The sequence below is a fragment of the Pezoporus wallicus genome, unplaced genomic scaffold (assembly GCF_028554395.1).
Source record: "Pezoporus wallicus isolate ANWC-B61680 ecotype Strahan unplaced genomic scaffold, APGP_CSIRO_Pwel_v1 contig_3487, whole genome shotgun sequence".
Lineage (NCBI taxonomy): Eukaryota > Metazoa > Chordata > Aves > Psittaciformes > Psittacidae > Pezoporus > Pezoporus wallicus.
Genome location: NW_026636018.1, coordinates 1111827 through 1127374, shown reverse-complemented (window position 1 = coordinate 1127374; position 15548 = coordinate 1111827). Strand labels below are relative to the sequence as shown.

Sequence of the window (15548 nt, the reverse complement as noted above, 5' to 3'; positions counted from 1 at the left end):
GATGGGTTTGCTCAGCTCAGCTGAGCCAGTTGTGGTAGGATCACCTCACAAAGCAGGATGGCCAACCTGCAGCAGCCTTGCTTTGCACTTTAGCAGAGCTGCAGGCTGATGGATGACTGTGCTTGTCCCTGCGGTGGCAGCATCCCCACCTTCCGAGGGAGGAGGCTTTTGTTGTCACACTGCTCTTGCATTTCACTTACCTCTGCTGTTTCCAGCTCTGCTTGTGGTACTGGTGTCCCCTCATCCCACTCACTGGCCAGCCCAGGCACCTGCTCTCCAAGGAGTTCCTCCTGCTGGTTGATGAGGAACCCAACGAGCTGCGTCACCTGCACGCAGAAAACCACTGCTTTCACCGAGGGGGCTGATGAGGGCTGAAACAGCCTTTCCCAGCCTGACCAGTGCTTCTGTGCAGGAAGGTGCAGCCGTGGGGCTCCACTTCCTGGCTGCTGCCCCATGGATTTGCTGATGGGAGGAGGCAGCCAGGGACCTCTGAGCAGCAAAGCTGGGCTGGGCTAACAATACTGTAGCCGGGCAGTGAACACAGCATACCTTCCCTGTCTCCAGAGCCAGGACATCCAGGGAAAGCTCCTGGGATGGGCTCAGGAGGTTTGGTGCCAGGCAGATGGCCAGGTTCCGAGCAGTCATCTTGGTTGTGGCCACTTTCTTGCTGATGCTGCTAAGCAGCAACAGCAAGCGCTGGAGCAGGAGCAGGTTGGCCTCTGGCAGCTTGCTGGCCACCTTGAGGGAACAGGAGCACAGCGTTAATGAAGTCGGTGTTGACAACACAGGTCTCCCAGGCTGATCTCACCCAAGGCCACTGCCTGCTCTACAGCTGAGGGACTGCCTTTGCTGAGATACAGCCAAAACCCTCCCTCCCTGCCCTTCTGAAAGAGGCTCTTGTTGGAGCAAGCCCCAATGCCTGTGGGAAGTGCTCCCTGGAGAGAAAAGCTTTTTGGTGCCTCTTTCCTCCCAGACATAAACCCCACAGCAGCAGGAGGTGGCTCGCAGGAGCCATGGCTATTTCAGGCAGGCCATTGTTTTGCAGCTGAGTCGCAGCCTGTGCCAGTCCCTGCTGACTGCTGCCACACTTACTCTTTCAATGCTGCCAGCCTCTCCTGCCTGCTGGTCTTCTCCATGGCTCTTATCCACTCCTCGTATAGCTGGATATGGAGGATCTTGGAGGGGATCTTCCAGAGGAAGTCCTGCAATGCCAAGGGCTCCACGTGAGGCTTTGGCCATTGCCCCCTTGGAGCACCCACAGCATCCCCAGCCCTCTGGCTCATGAGCAGGCGGCTGGGTTTCTGCCTGTGCTCCCACAGCACCAAGAGAGCCGGGAGCTGCTGGTCTCTGGGTCAGCAGGGCTCACCTTCAAGAGGACAGCCAGTAGCAGCACAGGCTGGCTTTCCGGCTGCACTGGCACCCCACTGTCCAGGGCCTCCCTGATCTCAAAGCAGGTGCGCTGGCTGGCTGCCAGCCGGAAGATCCCCTCCATGGATGGGTCATGCTCATTGAGCAGAGTCAGCAGGTCCTGCGGGCACAGGGGAGAAGAGTTGCTGGGCTGGAGACAGGCCCTGAGGTAGGTGCTGGGGACAGCCTCTCTCTGGAGGAGCCAGCAGGATGGGATGGGATGGGATGGGATAGGGACTCCCCAGCCAGGCTGGCTTACCTGAATGGGCTGTGGCAACATGCCGTCCTGGCTGCACAGGTCTGCCAGGGGCCGACCAAAGAGAGCTCCCACGCCAGCAGAGCCTGATGGCCCCAGTGCCCTTACTGCAGCCGAGGTCCCTGGCCGTGCCTATGGCCAGGGCAGCTTCCTCGTGCTCCTGCGGGTCCCGCCTCCTTCCAAGGGAAACAGAGCAAAGAGCCTCCTGCTTCAGAGTGATGAGGATGGATGTGCTCTGTGGGAAGGGCAGTGGCAGCCCCTTGGCAGCACATGTGCCCGCCTGCAAGAGCAGGAGAGAAGGGCCATCCTGCCTCGGTCTTCTCCACACTCACCATCCACATGGCCACGTCCACCTTCACTACCGGAGGGCACAGGAACTAGCAGCTGCCTGGCACCAGCCTGCAAGAAATGGGCTGCACTCACCAAGAAGCTCTACAGCAGAAAGGGCCCCTGGGAAGCTGCATCACCCTCTGGCTGTGTGTGAGAGGTGGGGATGGGTAAGATTGCACTGCAAGTGACCCTGACCTGAGCCTGACACTGGAGCAGCTCCTCCAGGCTGCTGGAATCCAGTGTCGTTCCCTGGGCAAGGGGAAAAGAGCAGAAGGTGAGGAGCAATGAAGTTGATGCTGGGCTGGAGTAGCCCTTGGGGGCAGAGCAGAGGCAGGAGGGACACTCACAGCATGATGGCCACTCAGCTCCTTCAGCACCAGCCTTATGGATGGCAGCTGGGTCACCCGGGCCCCCTGAACTCCTTCCGGTGGTCTGTGCATGGTGAAGGGGAAGAGAAAGAACTGTGTGAGACCCAAGCTAGCTCTTCCCTCTGCTGCCAGCCTGGGGAGTGCTTCCACACTGCCCAGAACTGCTGGTACAGTCTGGCAGTGGAGCGGGAGCAGTGGGAGTGGCAAGGATGGGTCTGGGCAGGTGTTGGCTGGACACATCTGGATGAATCAGCTCTGTCAACTGTGTCTGCTCAGCAGTGGGGGCACCTCTGCCTGCAGATCTGGGGCACCTCTCCCCAGCTCAGCAGAGGTGTCCTCTGTTTGTTCGGATGTCACTCACGGAGCATGCCCCTATGATGGGAGCACGGACAGCCCATGCTGCAGTGCCAGGCAGGGCTTAGCCAAGGAGGGCGCTGACCCAGAGTTTCTTCACTACTCAGGAGCTGCCAAAAGAGAGGAGAAACAGCCTGTGTGCCTGCTGTGCCCCAGTGGACGATGCCCCATGGGGCAGGGCAGAGGTACTGCCCACCCCTCTGGTGGGACGTTGCACCAGGACTCACCAGAACGTGACAACACAGGAGCCGCAGGGCCAGAGGAAGACAAGGGAGCTGGTGGCCTTCCCTTCCTCCTCCTCTTCGGCAGCATCACCAGCTGAGTTTTTCCCACTGCTCAGCACCTGGAGCAGGCCCAGGGCCAGGCACAGCTGCCGGTGCGGAGTGCTGCCACGTCTGCAGAGGGGAGCAGCAGGGAGTGACCTGGAGGTGGCCAAGCCCACTGGCTCCCCTCTAGTGCCCGCCTGCCGTGGGCACGGCCACAGGTGCATCCAGCACCAGGATGCTGGGGGCCTGGGGCTGTTCCTTGGCTGTCCCTGCTCTGGGGCCAAGGGCAGGGGTTGGGAGGAAAGGTAGCTGGGCTCTGGCTGTCTTACTTGGTCTTGGCGATGACCAGGTTGTCTCTGAAGAGGAGGAGGTCCCTCTTCTTCCTCTGGCCACAGCCCTGGGTCACCCGCATGCGTGCCCAGATCAGCAGCTCGGGCAACACTGGGTCGGGCTCACAGTGCTGGTCGGGGCCAGGGTCATCCCTGCAGGACAGACACCATTGGGCATGAGCAAGGCAGCTGCTGCGGGGCCCGGCTCTGCCGGTGCCTCCCTGAGCTGTGGGGCAACCCACCTGGACCCGCAGCAGCAGAGCCACTGCCCCATCCTGACAGGGCCTCGCAAGTAAAAACTCGTTACGCTCAGGGCTGGAGCGCTCCTCCACAAGACAGAAGCACCCTAGTGCCGCTGGTGCTGCCACTAGCAGCACTGTCGTGTAGGCACTGGAGCTGTTGCTGGGCTAGCACCGGGTTAGTCCTGCCTTAGAACTGCAGTGTCCACCCATGGAAAGTCACGACTCCTGCAGCCACGGTCTTCCCACTCACAGGACCTGGGGAGCCCCAAGTTTACCATGCGCACTGAAGACTGAGGCAACACAAAAGCATTAAATGCCTCTGTCGTTTCTTTATCCCCACTTTTCAGTGGTCATCTTCATAAAGTATTGGTCCGATACTTTTCTGAGGCATCCGCTTGTTATTAGCATACTTCAAAAAGCCTTTTGTTGTTGTCTGACAGAACACTGACCAGTTTCATCTCTAGATGAGCTTTGGCCTTTCATGATGTCTCCCTCCATGTGTGAGCCACAGCTCAGTAGTCTTCCTGAAAAGCTTGACCTTGCTTCTAGAAAGCACACAATTTCTGTTCCCACCCCACTTTCAGGAGAAGTTCCAAGCTGCTCTTCTGCTGCACCTGCTTGACTTCCATTGACACAATGGGATTGCTGATCCTCTGCTTTCAAAAGATGATTCTTTAAAAACAAGCAGCTCTCATGGTCCCCTAAGACCTCAAAAGCTCATGCCCAGGAGGCCCTGCCAACTAGGTCTCTCTGCAGCTTCAGTTTTGCTCTCTTGAAACCCAGAGTAGTAACTCCATTGAACTTTTCCCTCATGCCACCCAACAGTTTGAGCTCAAGGTCTTTGGGATTAGGGTGGCCAAGACAGCCTCCTACCACCACACCTCACATGCATCCCTCTTGATTCACAAAGAGCAAGTCTAGGAAGGCACCTTTCCTAGTTGGGTCACTGAGTACTTGTGGAAAGAAACTACCCCAAACTTCAGGAATTCCGCAGCCTCATTTGTCCCAGCAGTGACAGTATGGTATTCCCAGCTGAGGTGCGGGAAACGGACATCTCCCAGAAGGACAAGAGCTACCTATCCAGAGATTCCTCCTAATTGCCTACAGAATCCTGTCTGTGTGTGTCATGGTGTAAGCCCAGCCGGTAACTCAGAACCACACAACCACTTTCTTGCTCCCTCCCTTCTTCCCCCCCAACCCCCACTCCCAGAGAGATGGGAAAGACAGTCAAAAGAATGTAACTCTCACTGACTGAGACAAGAACAGCCTGGTAAATAAGGTATAACACAAAACCACTACTGCTACCACCAATAATAATGATGATAAGGGAAATAACAAGCTGGGATAAACTTACTTCATTGTAGGCATAGGAATCAGATTTACTCAAGGAGTTCTTCCTCTTTCTATCACTGTATAATCTTTACTTTCTTTACAAAGTAGGACTAAGTCTTGTGCTATTGTTACGAAATGTTTACCACAAACTGTCATGTCAAATGCATACTATTCTTGAAGTTTTTCTCACAATCATGACTTACTTTCTTTAATTGTAAGAACTATAATATTCAGGCTTCATTTTTCCCCTTGCTGTGCAATACTTTGTAAAGACTGAAGATAGCCACTGCCAGTATTAGAATGGCACAAATATTAATGACATTCCTAGCACAAGCAGTTTATGTAAGGGTTAATTAAAGGTAGAAATCAGGACCTGCCAGTCTTATAAACTTGCAGGAGTGCAGCAGTCTCAGTCTCTCAAAGTCATGATAGCAATACCTCTTGAAATAGCAAGCACATGAATCTCTGGGCTTAATTTTCAGGATTTCATTTCTAAAAAATCTTAAGTAAAAGCATTCAAAACAAATGTACTCATTCCCTGCTTAATTGCTGCTTTTTTTGGCTTCTGGCTTGTTACAATAATAGGTTAAAGAATTTTTCTTTAACCAAGATTAAAACACATGGGCGAAATGATCATGAGCAATGTGTTCGGTGAACTCAATCCAGTTCCCAAAGGACTGTAACACTGCATTAGGCAAAATATTTGCACAACTTACAAAGCACTGAGCAGAAACGGAAATAACTTGAACTTCCTTTGATCTTTCCTAAGGGCAAAGATAAAACGATATATAAATATATGTGAAACCTCACCTTACTGTGGCCAATACCTGTGATGATAGCTACAGGTTGTAGCTTTATCTTTCATGCAGCTTTATCTTGTACTATATATTTCTTGAGCAGTCATTCGTAGTAGATTTTCTCAAGATATTTTTTTATTATCTTTTCCTTAAGATACAGGTAGCAGGAAAAGGATGGTATTTAATTCCTCCTCCAAAGTAAAGAAGACAAATATGAAACAAGAATAATGACTCAATGGTTTGCCTAGGTCAGCTTATTTAAGGTTGTTTCTTTGGTATTAATTGCTGCTTTAATTACACTGATGGTAAGTGTAGTTTGTAAATAAGACCTTGTAGAGTGATTCAGAATAATGCCAAGTTTACTCCTGGTTCTGTCTTTAAATTCCCATGTTATGTACGTCAAGTTATCTGAGCTCGGTGCCCCATATTTCAGCTACAAATTAATTTGCATTCTTAATTTGTATTCTGTGTATCTGTCTGCTCCCGTGCCTCAGACCTTGTGCCATCTGCATTTTAGAATAACAGGGAATGGGACTCATCTGGCTAAATACAGACGTGCAGTATAGGCGTCTACCTTTGATCTAGTGACTCCTGAGTCCCTCTATAATTGAAGGAAAATAAAAGGCACTTTGGGGATACATAAAGTCTACAATAGGGCATATGAATTATTCCCCAAAGTGCATTCTAACCCAAAGAGGTGGTTAGAATGAGAGCCTAGGATGACTGGTGCAGATCTGAATGTCTACATGTCTATCATAAAGCTGAATGTCTACATGTCTATCAAAAGCTGAATGTCTACATGTCTATCAAAAGCTGTGTGACATGAATCAGATCTAAGCTAATATTCTATTTTCTTATATATTTTTTTTTTTACTTTCATGACTGTAAGAGGCTGGTTTGACATGTAACTACTTTGAAGATCCAGTGAAAGCAAAAATGCAGTGTACTTCTGTGTATGTAAATATATATATGCATACGTATACAAGTAGATACAGAGCATATACATTTATGTTTGTATGTGTAAATGTATCTTATACAGACACTTTCAGGATATGCTAAAGGTTTTCATACCATACCTAGTGTGTGAGAGAATGGCAGGAAAAAAGAGTTAATATTCTATTGTAGTTGGTACAGATATATGAGAGCTGAAGTCATTTCCTAATCGCTGTCAAACTCAAAATCCTCAATCACTTTATCTTCACAAGCTGTCCTGGATGTACAGTCTGACTCTTCCATTCAATACAAATTGATAGTGTATGAACTGAGTAGCTTTATTCACATTATACAGTGAGTAAAGTTACTTCCCTGAGATCCCAAGAGGTAGAATCAATAGCTGAATTAATTTGATCAGGCACAATCCAATTTTATGCAACAGGAGCACTCTTACTTTCCAAGCATCGGCGCTAAAGTGGGCTATTCACACTGCGTATTTGCAGGTACACTGTACTCAGCCAGGCTGTAAATTATCCTTTCACACCCTTAAGCAAAATCATAGAGGTCCTTGCTATAAAAATATGCATGCAGACACACGTGATGGGCATTTTAAGCAGCGATAACCTCCTGTGACTAGTTCCTGAAGAGGAACTGCTATACTGCTGTCAGTTATCTCTAATTACAGTTGGAAGAAAAGGGTTTTCATAATGCACTTCTCTACAACATGCAACCTTGAAATGAGGTCCCAGGGCTGAAACGTTTGTCCCCCTTTTCCATCAAGGGCATTTTAAAAAATAATAATTAGATGATCATTCAGGAGGAAAGATAACACTATGACATGGTCACTTTGCATAAGACTTATTATCTGCCTGTCAAAAGCCCTGATCCTATCCCAGTGATTTAATATTGACCATCATATAACCGTTTCATTATCAGAGATGAAAGAAGAGAAAGAAGAAAAGTATCATTAAGACCATTTTCCAGATAGGAAACCGCTACAAAATAAGCTCTTTGCTGGTTACATTCAGCACCAAAGCTAAGAAACCTTCCAATCTGCGAACTCACAGCCCAAGGGTGAGCTGTAGGATACCAATAACTTTGAATTTGTATAAAACCCTTTCTCCAAATATCAGCCTCAGTTGCAGTGTTTTTGGCCTGGGACTTTGCCTTCGCTATATCGTGGTGATTAACTGTAAAGCAGAGACCAAGATCTCTTGATAAGAAAGCAAAAGGATTATCTTCCTTCAGTACTTGGAACACAAATATTAGACTGGTCTTGCCAAACAGATCCTGTAAGACCTTGCCAGATGCTTATAATTTTGTCAGTGCATTTGTACTGCTCCGGCTGGGGTTAAACCACAACAGCATTAATCGTTCCAGCCAGAACTTTCTTGGTTGGACTGCTTTCTCAAGCTGAGCTCTGTCGGTAAACAACTGCTTCTGAGAAAACCTTGGGATTAAAATTCTTCCTTTTCTTAAACACTGTTGATAGAGGACATAAGCAAAGCTGAGCTGAAAAATGACAAATAAGCCCCTATTTACATGCTGTGTAAAAACTGAGCTCTTTGGTGCCTGTTTCCTCATGTGCTCCTTACATTACTATAGGTACCATGAAACCCTCAGTATTCACTGAATAGTAACATTTACCTGACCCAGTGCGTTTACTCTGTTTAGAAGCAAGCTTGCTTTGAATACTCTGCTAAATGTAATTACTAGGAACAGTAACATCAAGATTTTAATGGTACTCTGTGGACCTCTTTGTCCTTAGAAATGAGTTCAAATGTCCTTTTGATTACCTATAAGAAAAGAGAACTAGAAAAATAAAAATGTTGCTTGCCTATAAATTCTCTCGTATCAGGGTTCTAAGTACGTTTGGAATAACAAAACTCATGAAAATCCCCCTGAAACAAACGAGTTTCAGTGTATTGGTCTTTGACAGTTGCATACCTCTTTGGCTAGTTTGGGTCAGGTGTCCTGCCTCTGCTTCCTCCTAGCTTCCCCTCCTCCCTGGCAGAGCATGAGACTGAAAATTTCTTGATTGGAGTAAGCATTACTTAGCAACAACTAAAAACATCGGTGTTATCAGTGTTGTTCTCAGACTAAAGCTGAAAACACAGCACTGCACCAGCTACTAAGAAGGAAAGGCCACAGCTGAAGCCAGGACAGAGTCAGTGAAAAGAAACGGCATCTTCGGTGTGTGATTTTGCCTTGACACCTTGTATCTAATATAAAATTACCCTGCAGGAAGAAAGACTAAATTTAAATGAAACCCAAAATTTTTCCTTTTTTTTTCTTTTTCTTTTTTTTTTTTTTTAATCTCTAGTTTCTGTGTAGATATCAATAGAGAAGTAACTTAGCTGTAATCAAAAATAAAAATATCCACCTTTCCTGACTGGCACAGAAAGTTCTTAAACGGTGTCACCATGTCTCTGTAGAAATCAAGAAGCAAAATAAAAGGAACTATGGTATTTATTACTTTATAAGCATTATTATTTATTTCAGAGTGCCTTTGGGTGGGCTTGTCTCTGCAAAAGGTTGTTAGCATTTTAGGATCTTTCAGTGTAAGTTGTAAGTGAGCATTCCTTCAATAGAAAACTGTGTCTCTCTATCCAGGTCACATTTTACAACAAAACCCCACAAGACTGTAGGGTGGAGCATTGACAGAATGACTGGCGCTTCTCTGGATCAAGCTATGCTAGAGACACCATTTTGCTTCCACACCGCACAAGACAACCTTTTGAGACCCAGGTGGCCAAAAAGAACTGTTGACTGCATGTTAGGTATTTCATACGAATGTGTTTAAGTGTCTGAGTTAGAAAGTACTGACTGTGTTTGGACTCCAAATTCCTAACTCAAGTGTCCCTATTACAGCAGGTCTGAGTGATCGGCTTTATACAGCACAGGGAATTGGTGGTGCAGCTGGATGGAGAACTCCCACATCTGTGGAGGCTGATGGACCTTACCCTTCATGTCACTGGAGGAAACCATACTTTTGATCCAGACACTCTTTCAACTGCAATTTGTCAGACTTCTCATAGAGGGATCAGGGAGATTTTAGGGTAATTTTCTGTTCAGCAGAGAGCATGGTGACCTGGCTGGAGAAACAACCGGTATATCAGGTAAAGGTCATAGTGGTCATCTATTTTGCCAGGAAAAGCAATTACCTATTCTTTTATAGCTGTTGTTGTGGCATTGGCAAATTAAATTAACTACTGAGATTCAACTTTCCTTGAGATTTGCCCAGGCTGAAATTGCACATACAGTGATCTTGTATCATCTGCACTGCTGTAAAAGGAGACAGGGTTCTAATAACCTGTAAGTCCTCTGGTGAAGTGACTGCTTTTGAGGCACAGCCAGAGGATCACAACTGTGTTTAGAGAAGTTGCTATGGTTTTTGCCACAGTGTCGCAGCTGACTATGTGCTCACTGTTACTCCAGCTGTTAGTGGTAGCTCATCAGCCCAGATTTTGGGTGGCTCTGCAATAAGAGTCCTCATCTCAGGCACTCCTCAGAGCATGGGATGTCCTCATTTCTCGGTTCCCACACTTTCCATCCATGTTATTACCAAGAAAACTTCATGAGCTTGACAGAGAGGGTAGAAGACTCCTGGGAATCTCATGGCCCTCTTGAGTTTCTTTAGAAAATCTGGCAGAATGAAGGCAAGGTGCAGTTAAAACACAAAACACTCAAAAGATTCAGTATATTGAGGTCAAGGAAAAAGAAATCAAGAATGCTTAGAAACAGAAAGAGGTCTGATCAAAGTCGGGATTATCCAGTGCAGGAAAGTATAGATCAAGTGGATAGACTGTTTCTCCTTTGATCCCAAAGGATGTAGGTTTTTTAGTCTACGCATATTTTAAACCGGGAAACTCACAGAAAGAAGCATTTCCTGCCAGTAAAGGGGTAAAATAGGTTGGACACAGACCTCAGTAGAGTGGCAGATTTGGAAATTTCAGAACAGCAAGTCTGCTCTGAAGCTGGTTCCTTCCAGTGACAAAATAAATGACCTTTGCATGGAAGTTCAGCCATTTTAGGCATTTCTCTCCCCTTGTGCCCAGTCATGTACCTTCCTCGCACTTCTGCATTAGATTGTACTCCTAGAGGTCACAGTTAGTAACTACTTAAGAAACCATCTCAGATGCCAGAGCAAGACCTGAATATACTCAAAAGGGGCGTGTGGTGGTGTTTTATAATGCAGATGTGTTGCATAATGCATAATGTCTTGAAAGGACCTTGAAAAAACAGCTTTATGTCCTTTGTACCAGAATTGTACTTCACCCTTCTCTGTAATCAGAGCTCTGCTAAAAGAAGGATGACAAGTTGCCCATCTCAAGCATTGCTGAGGAACCCAGGTTCCCCATACCTGTCCTGTGGATCAGACCTTCATTCCTGTTACTAATATGGTTAAAACATACTTTTTCTATTTTCAAGATCCCTTTGTCCACTGAACTAACAAAGGATGAACTCTTGCATTATGATAGCCCATGCAGAATTCAACTTTCTCCTTTGTGTGCCTTAAAAATACTTTCTACAGGGGTTTGCTTTATTCCCAGGGGCTGAGATAATTGGCATGTAGTTCTCTGTACCTCCTTGTCTTTTTGTAAGGATTAACGTAGCTTTTTTTGATTTTATTTTTTAACGCTGGGGACCTCTCTTACTCACTGCAAACTTTCAAAGAAGATGGAGAGGGCAGCATTTTGTCAGCCAGTTCCCTGCTGGGTACATCCCATCTGGCTCCAGTACTTGTACATGTCCAATTTACCAGGTTCAGGAGTTTACTAGACTCCCAAATCCCCAACCCAGTGCTTGAATTTCTTTCTCTCTGAGAAAAGAGACAGTTGTTTTTGTTTCTCTCTGAATCCATCAATCTAATTATTACAAACAGCCACAGCTGAGGCAAACAGTATCTACAACATTTCAATTAATGCTCTATTGAAAACACTTTGGGCTGCATGCATTCACTCCACCCCTCCTACCCGTTCTTCTTTTTCCTCTCCCAATCTTAAGACAAGCCAGATGGAAGAAAAACTCTGCAGCAAACCTTACATTTCTTTGAGGTCACCAGAGTAAGGCATATAAAATGGATTGACGTTGCATGTAACGCAACAGAAGCTAGTTTTACTTGTCTGCTTAGTCCCTATGGCTTACTGTGAAAAGTGTCTTTGTTTGTCAGTGTGATATGTTGTTTAGCCCTCCTTCCATGATCTGAATATTTCCCTGAAACCAGCATGGGTTGTAGCACAGTTGTCAGTGATGATTAGCATGTTTCCCAGCACCTTCTCCCTTCTCCCATCTGGCATATAGCCCTCAAAGGCTGTCGGAGACCTAAGTAAAGCCATAAAGTACATCTTGGGCTGAAATCATCCCATTCTGGCTTGGGATAGTAGGGAGAAAGTAACAATTCTTGCCCGAGATGGAAGAAGACAGAAACACAGAAACACAGCACTTTTATTTTACACCAGACAAATGCTCCCTGCTGTGAAGACTTCACAGATGAACTGACCTTCTTCTGTTTGATCCTCTTTGTGCTAGTGCTACAGACTGAAAAAGCCAAAGGTAAAAAGGAATATGGTGTTTTATCCTCTACTGATGTTAAATACAGCTATAAGGAAAGGATGAGGGGGATCCAGCTCACTAGAAGTGGATACCAACATTATAACTTTTAACTCAGAGGTGGATACCATCTGTTGTTCCCTTTATAATCAATGGAGGTATAGGGTAGGATTCTGATTCCTAAACAAAATCAGGAAAATTAGCTTCCTGAGGTTCTGCCAGCTTGACAGTTGTGCTCCAGAAGGGCACAAACCTACTACACATCCTGCTGTGTTTGCCAGGCCAGTATGGATGTCTGATACCCTCAATATGAGAACATCCCTAATGCCAGTGGGTACTTCCATGTGAGTAAAAGAATCTCTCCCTTAAGTTTGTCATAGTAAATGTTACTCACAAGCACTAATTCATTCCCATTCCTGGCTGTGTGTTTAATTTGTTTCCACATGGTTAGAGTAAGATTCCTGTTTTCTCAGAGGGGAAAAAACTAATTGCTCCTTGAGTAAGATGTTATTTTATTCCATTCTCAAAGAGCTCCTTAAATAATATGGGAAACAAGCTGAAATGTTAACAATTACAAATATCATTAATATGTTGGAAGAGCTGGTAATTTTATTTTTCCAGTGAAAAGGCTTTCTCATCCCAATAATGTAATGCATTTTAAAATATATTTTTGGTGAAAAAATAGAGTTATAATTCTAACCAGATTCGTTTTCCTTCCTGGATTTTTTTTGTTTGTTTTTTTAAATGGGGGGAGGGAGAAGTTACAAGTTTGTTCTCCTTTCTAGGTCATATTGTTATATCACCCCTATCATTGAGTTATGCCCTTCTCATGGAAACGAGATATTAAGTGTATTTCATATAACACGTCTGCAAATCACATAGTAAAATACAGAAGCTATGTACTTTAGTAAACACCTTAGGATAAGCTCACACGAAGATTAAACAAGTAGTTAAAACAGCTCCACTGTAGAAAGAGTAGGGCTTAGAAGAATTTTACTTGAGAACCACTATACACAGTATAGTGGATTTATCTGTATTAATTTTGTTCCTGTGGGTCTCAGGATGTGACTAGAGCCTGTCCACCACCCTGGTTGTGCCACAAAATGAAGATGTGATTAGAAATGCATATTAATGCCACCCAACTACATGCCAGGAAAAACCTATCCCTTCATGCACCTTGGCTTATTTTGGATGGAAGCACAGGCATTCACATAGGAAAAAAAGAGGGTCTTAAGGCACTGCAGGACATCAGGATGACTGATTTATCCAGGATGGCTGACTGATGTGTCTCGACTGCTCCAGGATGACTAGGATGATGACCTTCCTAGCAGTTTAGACAAAGCTATTCCTGATAAGCAGCAAAATAAACACAAACAATGGTGAAATTCCTTCTTTGCTTGCATCATGTAGATTTTACCAAACAAAGCCAGATTGTCATTCTTTTTTCCCTCAGTAATTTCAAGAAGGGTCATTTTTTTTATTATTATTCTCCTTTTTAAGATACACCATTACTAGTGGTGAAAAGGACCTGAAAATCATGGCTAAGCAGTTTTTGAAGATCTGGTTGTGTAAGAAGTTACCTTTTCTTCCCATCTCAGCTGGGAGTTCCATCTCTCAAGGCTGCAGTTTCACAGTCTGATAACGCTGGTCTAACTGCAGGCTGCTGATGAAAAATTTACTCTTTGATGTCAGCTAGTTGTACTATGTCTATTACCACTGTTTATGCAAGAATGTGTTGTTTTGTATCTAAATAGCCTGCATGAATGTCACTTTGGAAAGTATATCACTCTTTTCAATGGGAAAAAGATCTAAGGTGGTTTGCTTGAGGCTGGACAGTTAGCTATAAGACACCAGGGGCAGGGTAATAGACAGTTGCCTAAACACTGTCCTCTTGGACATCTAAAATACTTATGCAGTGACATTGCTCTTGCTGCAGGACCTATAGGAAACCTGTACCTTTATGCTCTGCTAGTGAGGGCCAATCAGGAGACCATAAATGTCATTTTTAAAGACACTAATTCTCCACTTGATGTCTTGTTTGTGTCCAAAGGGGTATTCTAATATCCTCCAACTGCTGATCTAGAAGGCATTGGTCTCCCGTAGATGCTGTGTACTGTCAGTCCCATGTGGATGTCCCATGTAACCTAGGATGGCTAAAAAAGCATTAGAAATATGCATTAGAAACATGCATTAGAAAAAAACAATTGAATAACATAGATTAAACTTTTAGCAAAGATTGTTCCATTAGTCTATTTGTGAGCCCAGTTGGAAGGGATTAAGAAAATGGTCAGTTAAACTGAAATTATGGAAAACTTAAAAATTAAGGAGGACTGGAAAATTAAAATCAAAAAGTGTATGATTAAGGTCTCCATGTATTATCCAGAACTTCTGAAAATCTTATTTTCCTCCAGAACTAGAATTCAGTTTGAAGAGAGAAATAAGAGGAAGTTCTTCAAGGGAAAGTAATAAAAATTACAACCTGCTAGAAGGTAGAGATGGGAAATATGACAATGACAATAAAAATGTTTCTATGCATATGAAAAAGAATTGGCAAAATAAATTTATTTACAGTGCACAGAGGTGTCTAGAGTACTGACCATAACTAAGCACTGTGCCCTCAAATTATTGGCATTTTATTGAACAAAGGAGGTATGAAAACCACAGAAGAAGTCATTTCCTTTCAGTAACTTGTTGAAGCTCATTTATTTCTATGTATACCTGTGGACTTTTTCTTTCTTATTATTACTCTGTCTCCCTGACAGATGTTTTGATTCCAGAGGTAGCAGGGCAGTTAGAAATACATGCAAGAGTCTCTGCCTGGCAAGTCTGTGGATCTATTGCTGCTGAAAGATTAGCCATCAGGTCAGTCTCAACACACACCAGTTTGACAGTAGTGACTGTTCAACTACATAGAAGTAGCAAGGTGCAAGACTGTATATAAGCAAAAGCAAAAACTTGACCTGAGATTAGCAGTATTAATTGGCCACTAAATTCAGGGTGTGTCCTGAAAGATGGAGCTCCCCTTAAGGCTGCACACAGCATCATTTGGCATAGAGCAAGTTCTTCCCTTGTGCATGTGTTTGCTAAGGGACTTAGAAGTTCAAAGATTTCTTAAATCAAGGATATTTTCTTCATGATAACATCTTTGCAATCCTATTCTGCAGCCATGTGTTCTGAACAAAAAAAATTATGCCCAACATGGACTGAATGGACACTCATTTCTGTATGAGGTTTGCAACCTTATTTCGTTGGAAACTCAAATTTTGTAAAGAAGAGAATCTTAAACACAAGTAAATATTTTGGGGTAAGTTTTTGTTTCAGAGGGAAGTGGAGTTGACAGCCACAATCTGAATTTCTCAGGAAAGTAAAATGATGAAAAAA

The 15548-nt window shown here is 44.7% G+C and overlaps 1 long non-coding RNA gene across 1 annotated transcript; it reads right to left on the bottom strand.

Moving 5' to 3' along the window:
- Positions 1–202: 202 nt before the first annotated feature.
- On the bottom strand, positions 203–1431 carry LOC130593631 (uncharacterized). The gene is made up of 3 exons (XR_008970838.1): positions 1367–1431; positions 550–1202; positions 203–326 (listed from the first exon to the last, which is right to left on the bottom strand). It is a non-coding gene; the product is annotated as an uncharacterized LOC130593631 (long non-coding RNA).
- Between the last annotated feature and the right edge of the window lie 14117 nt (positions 1432–15548).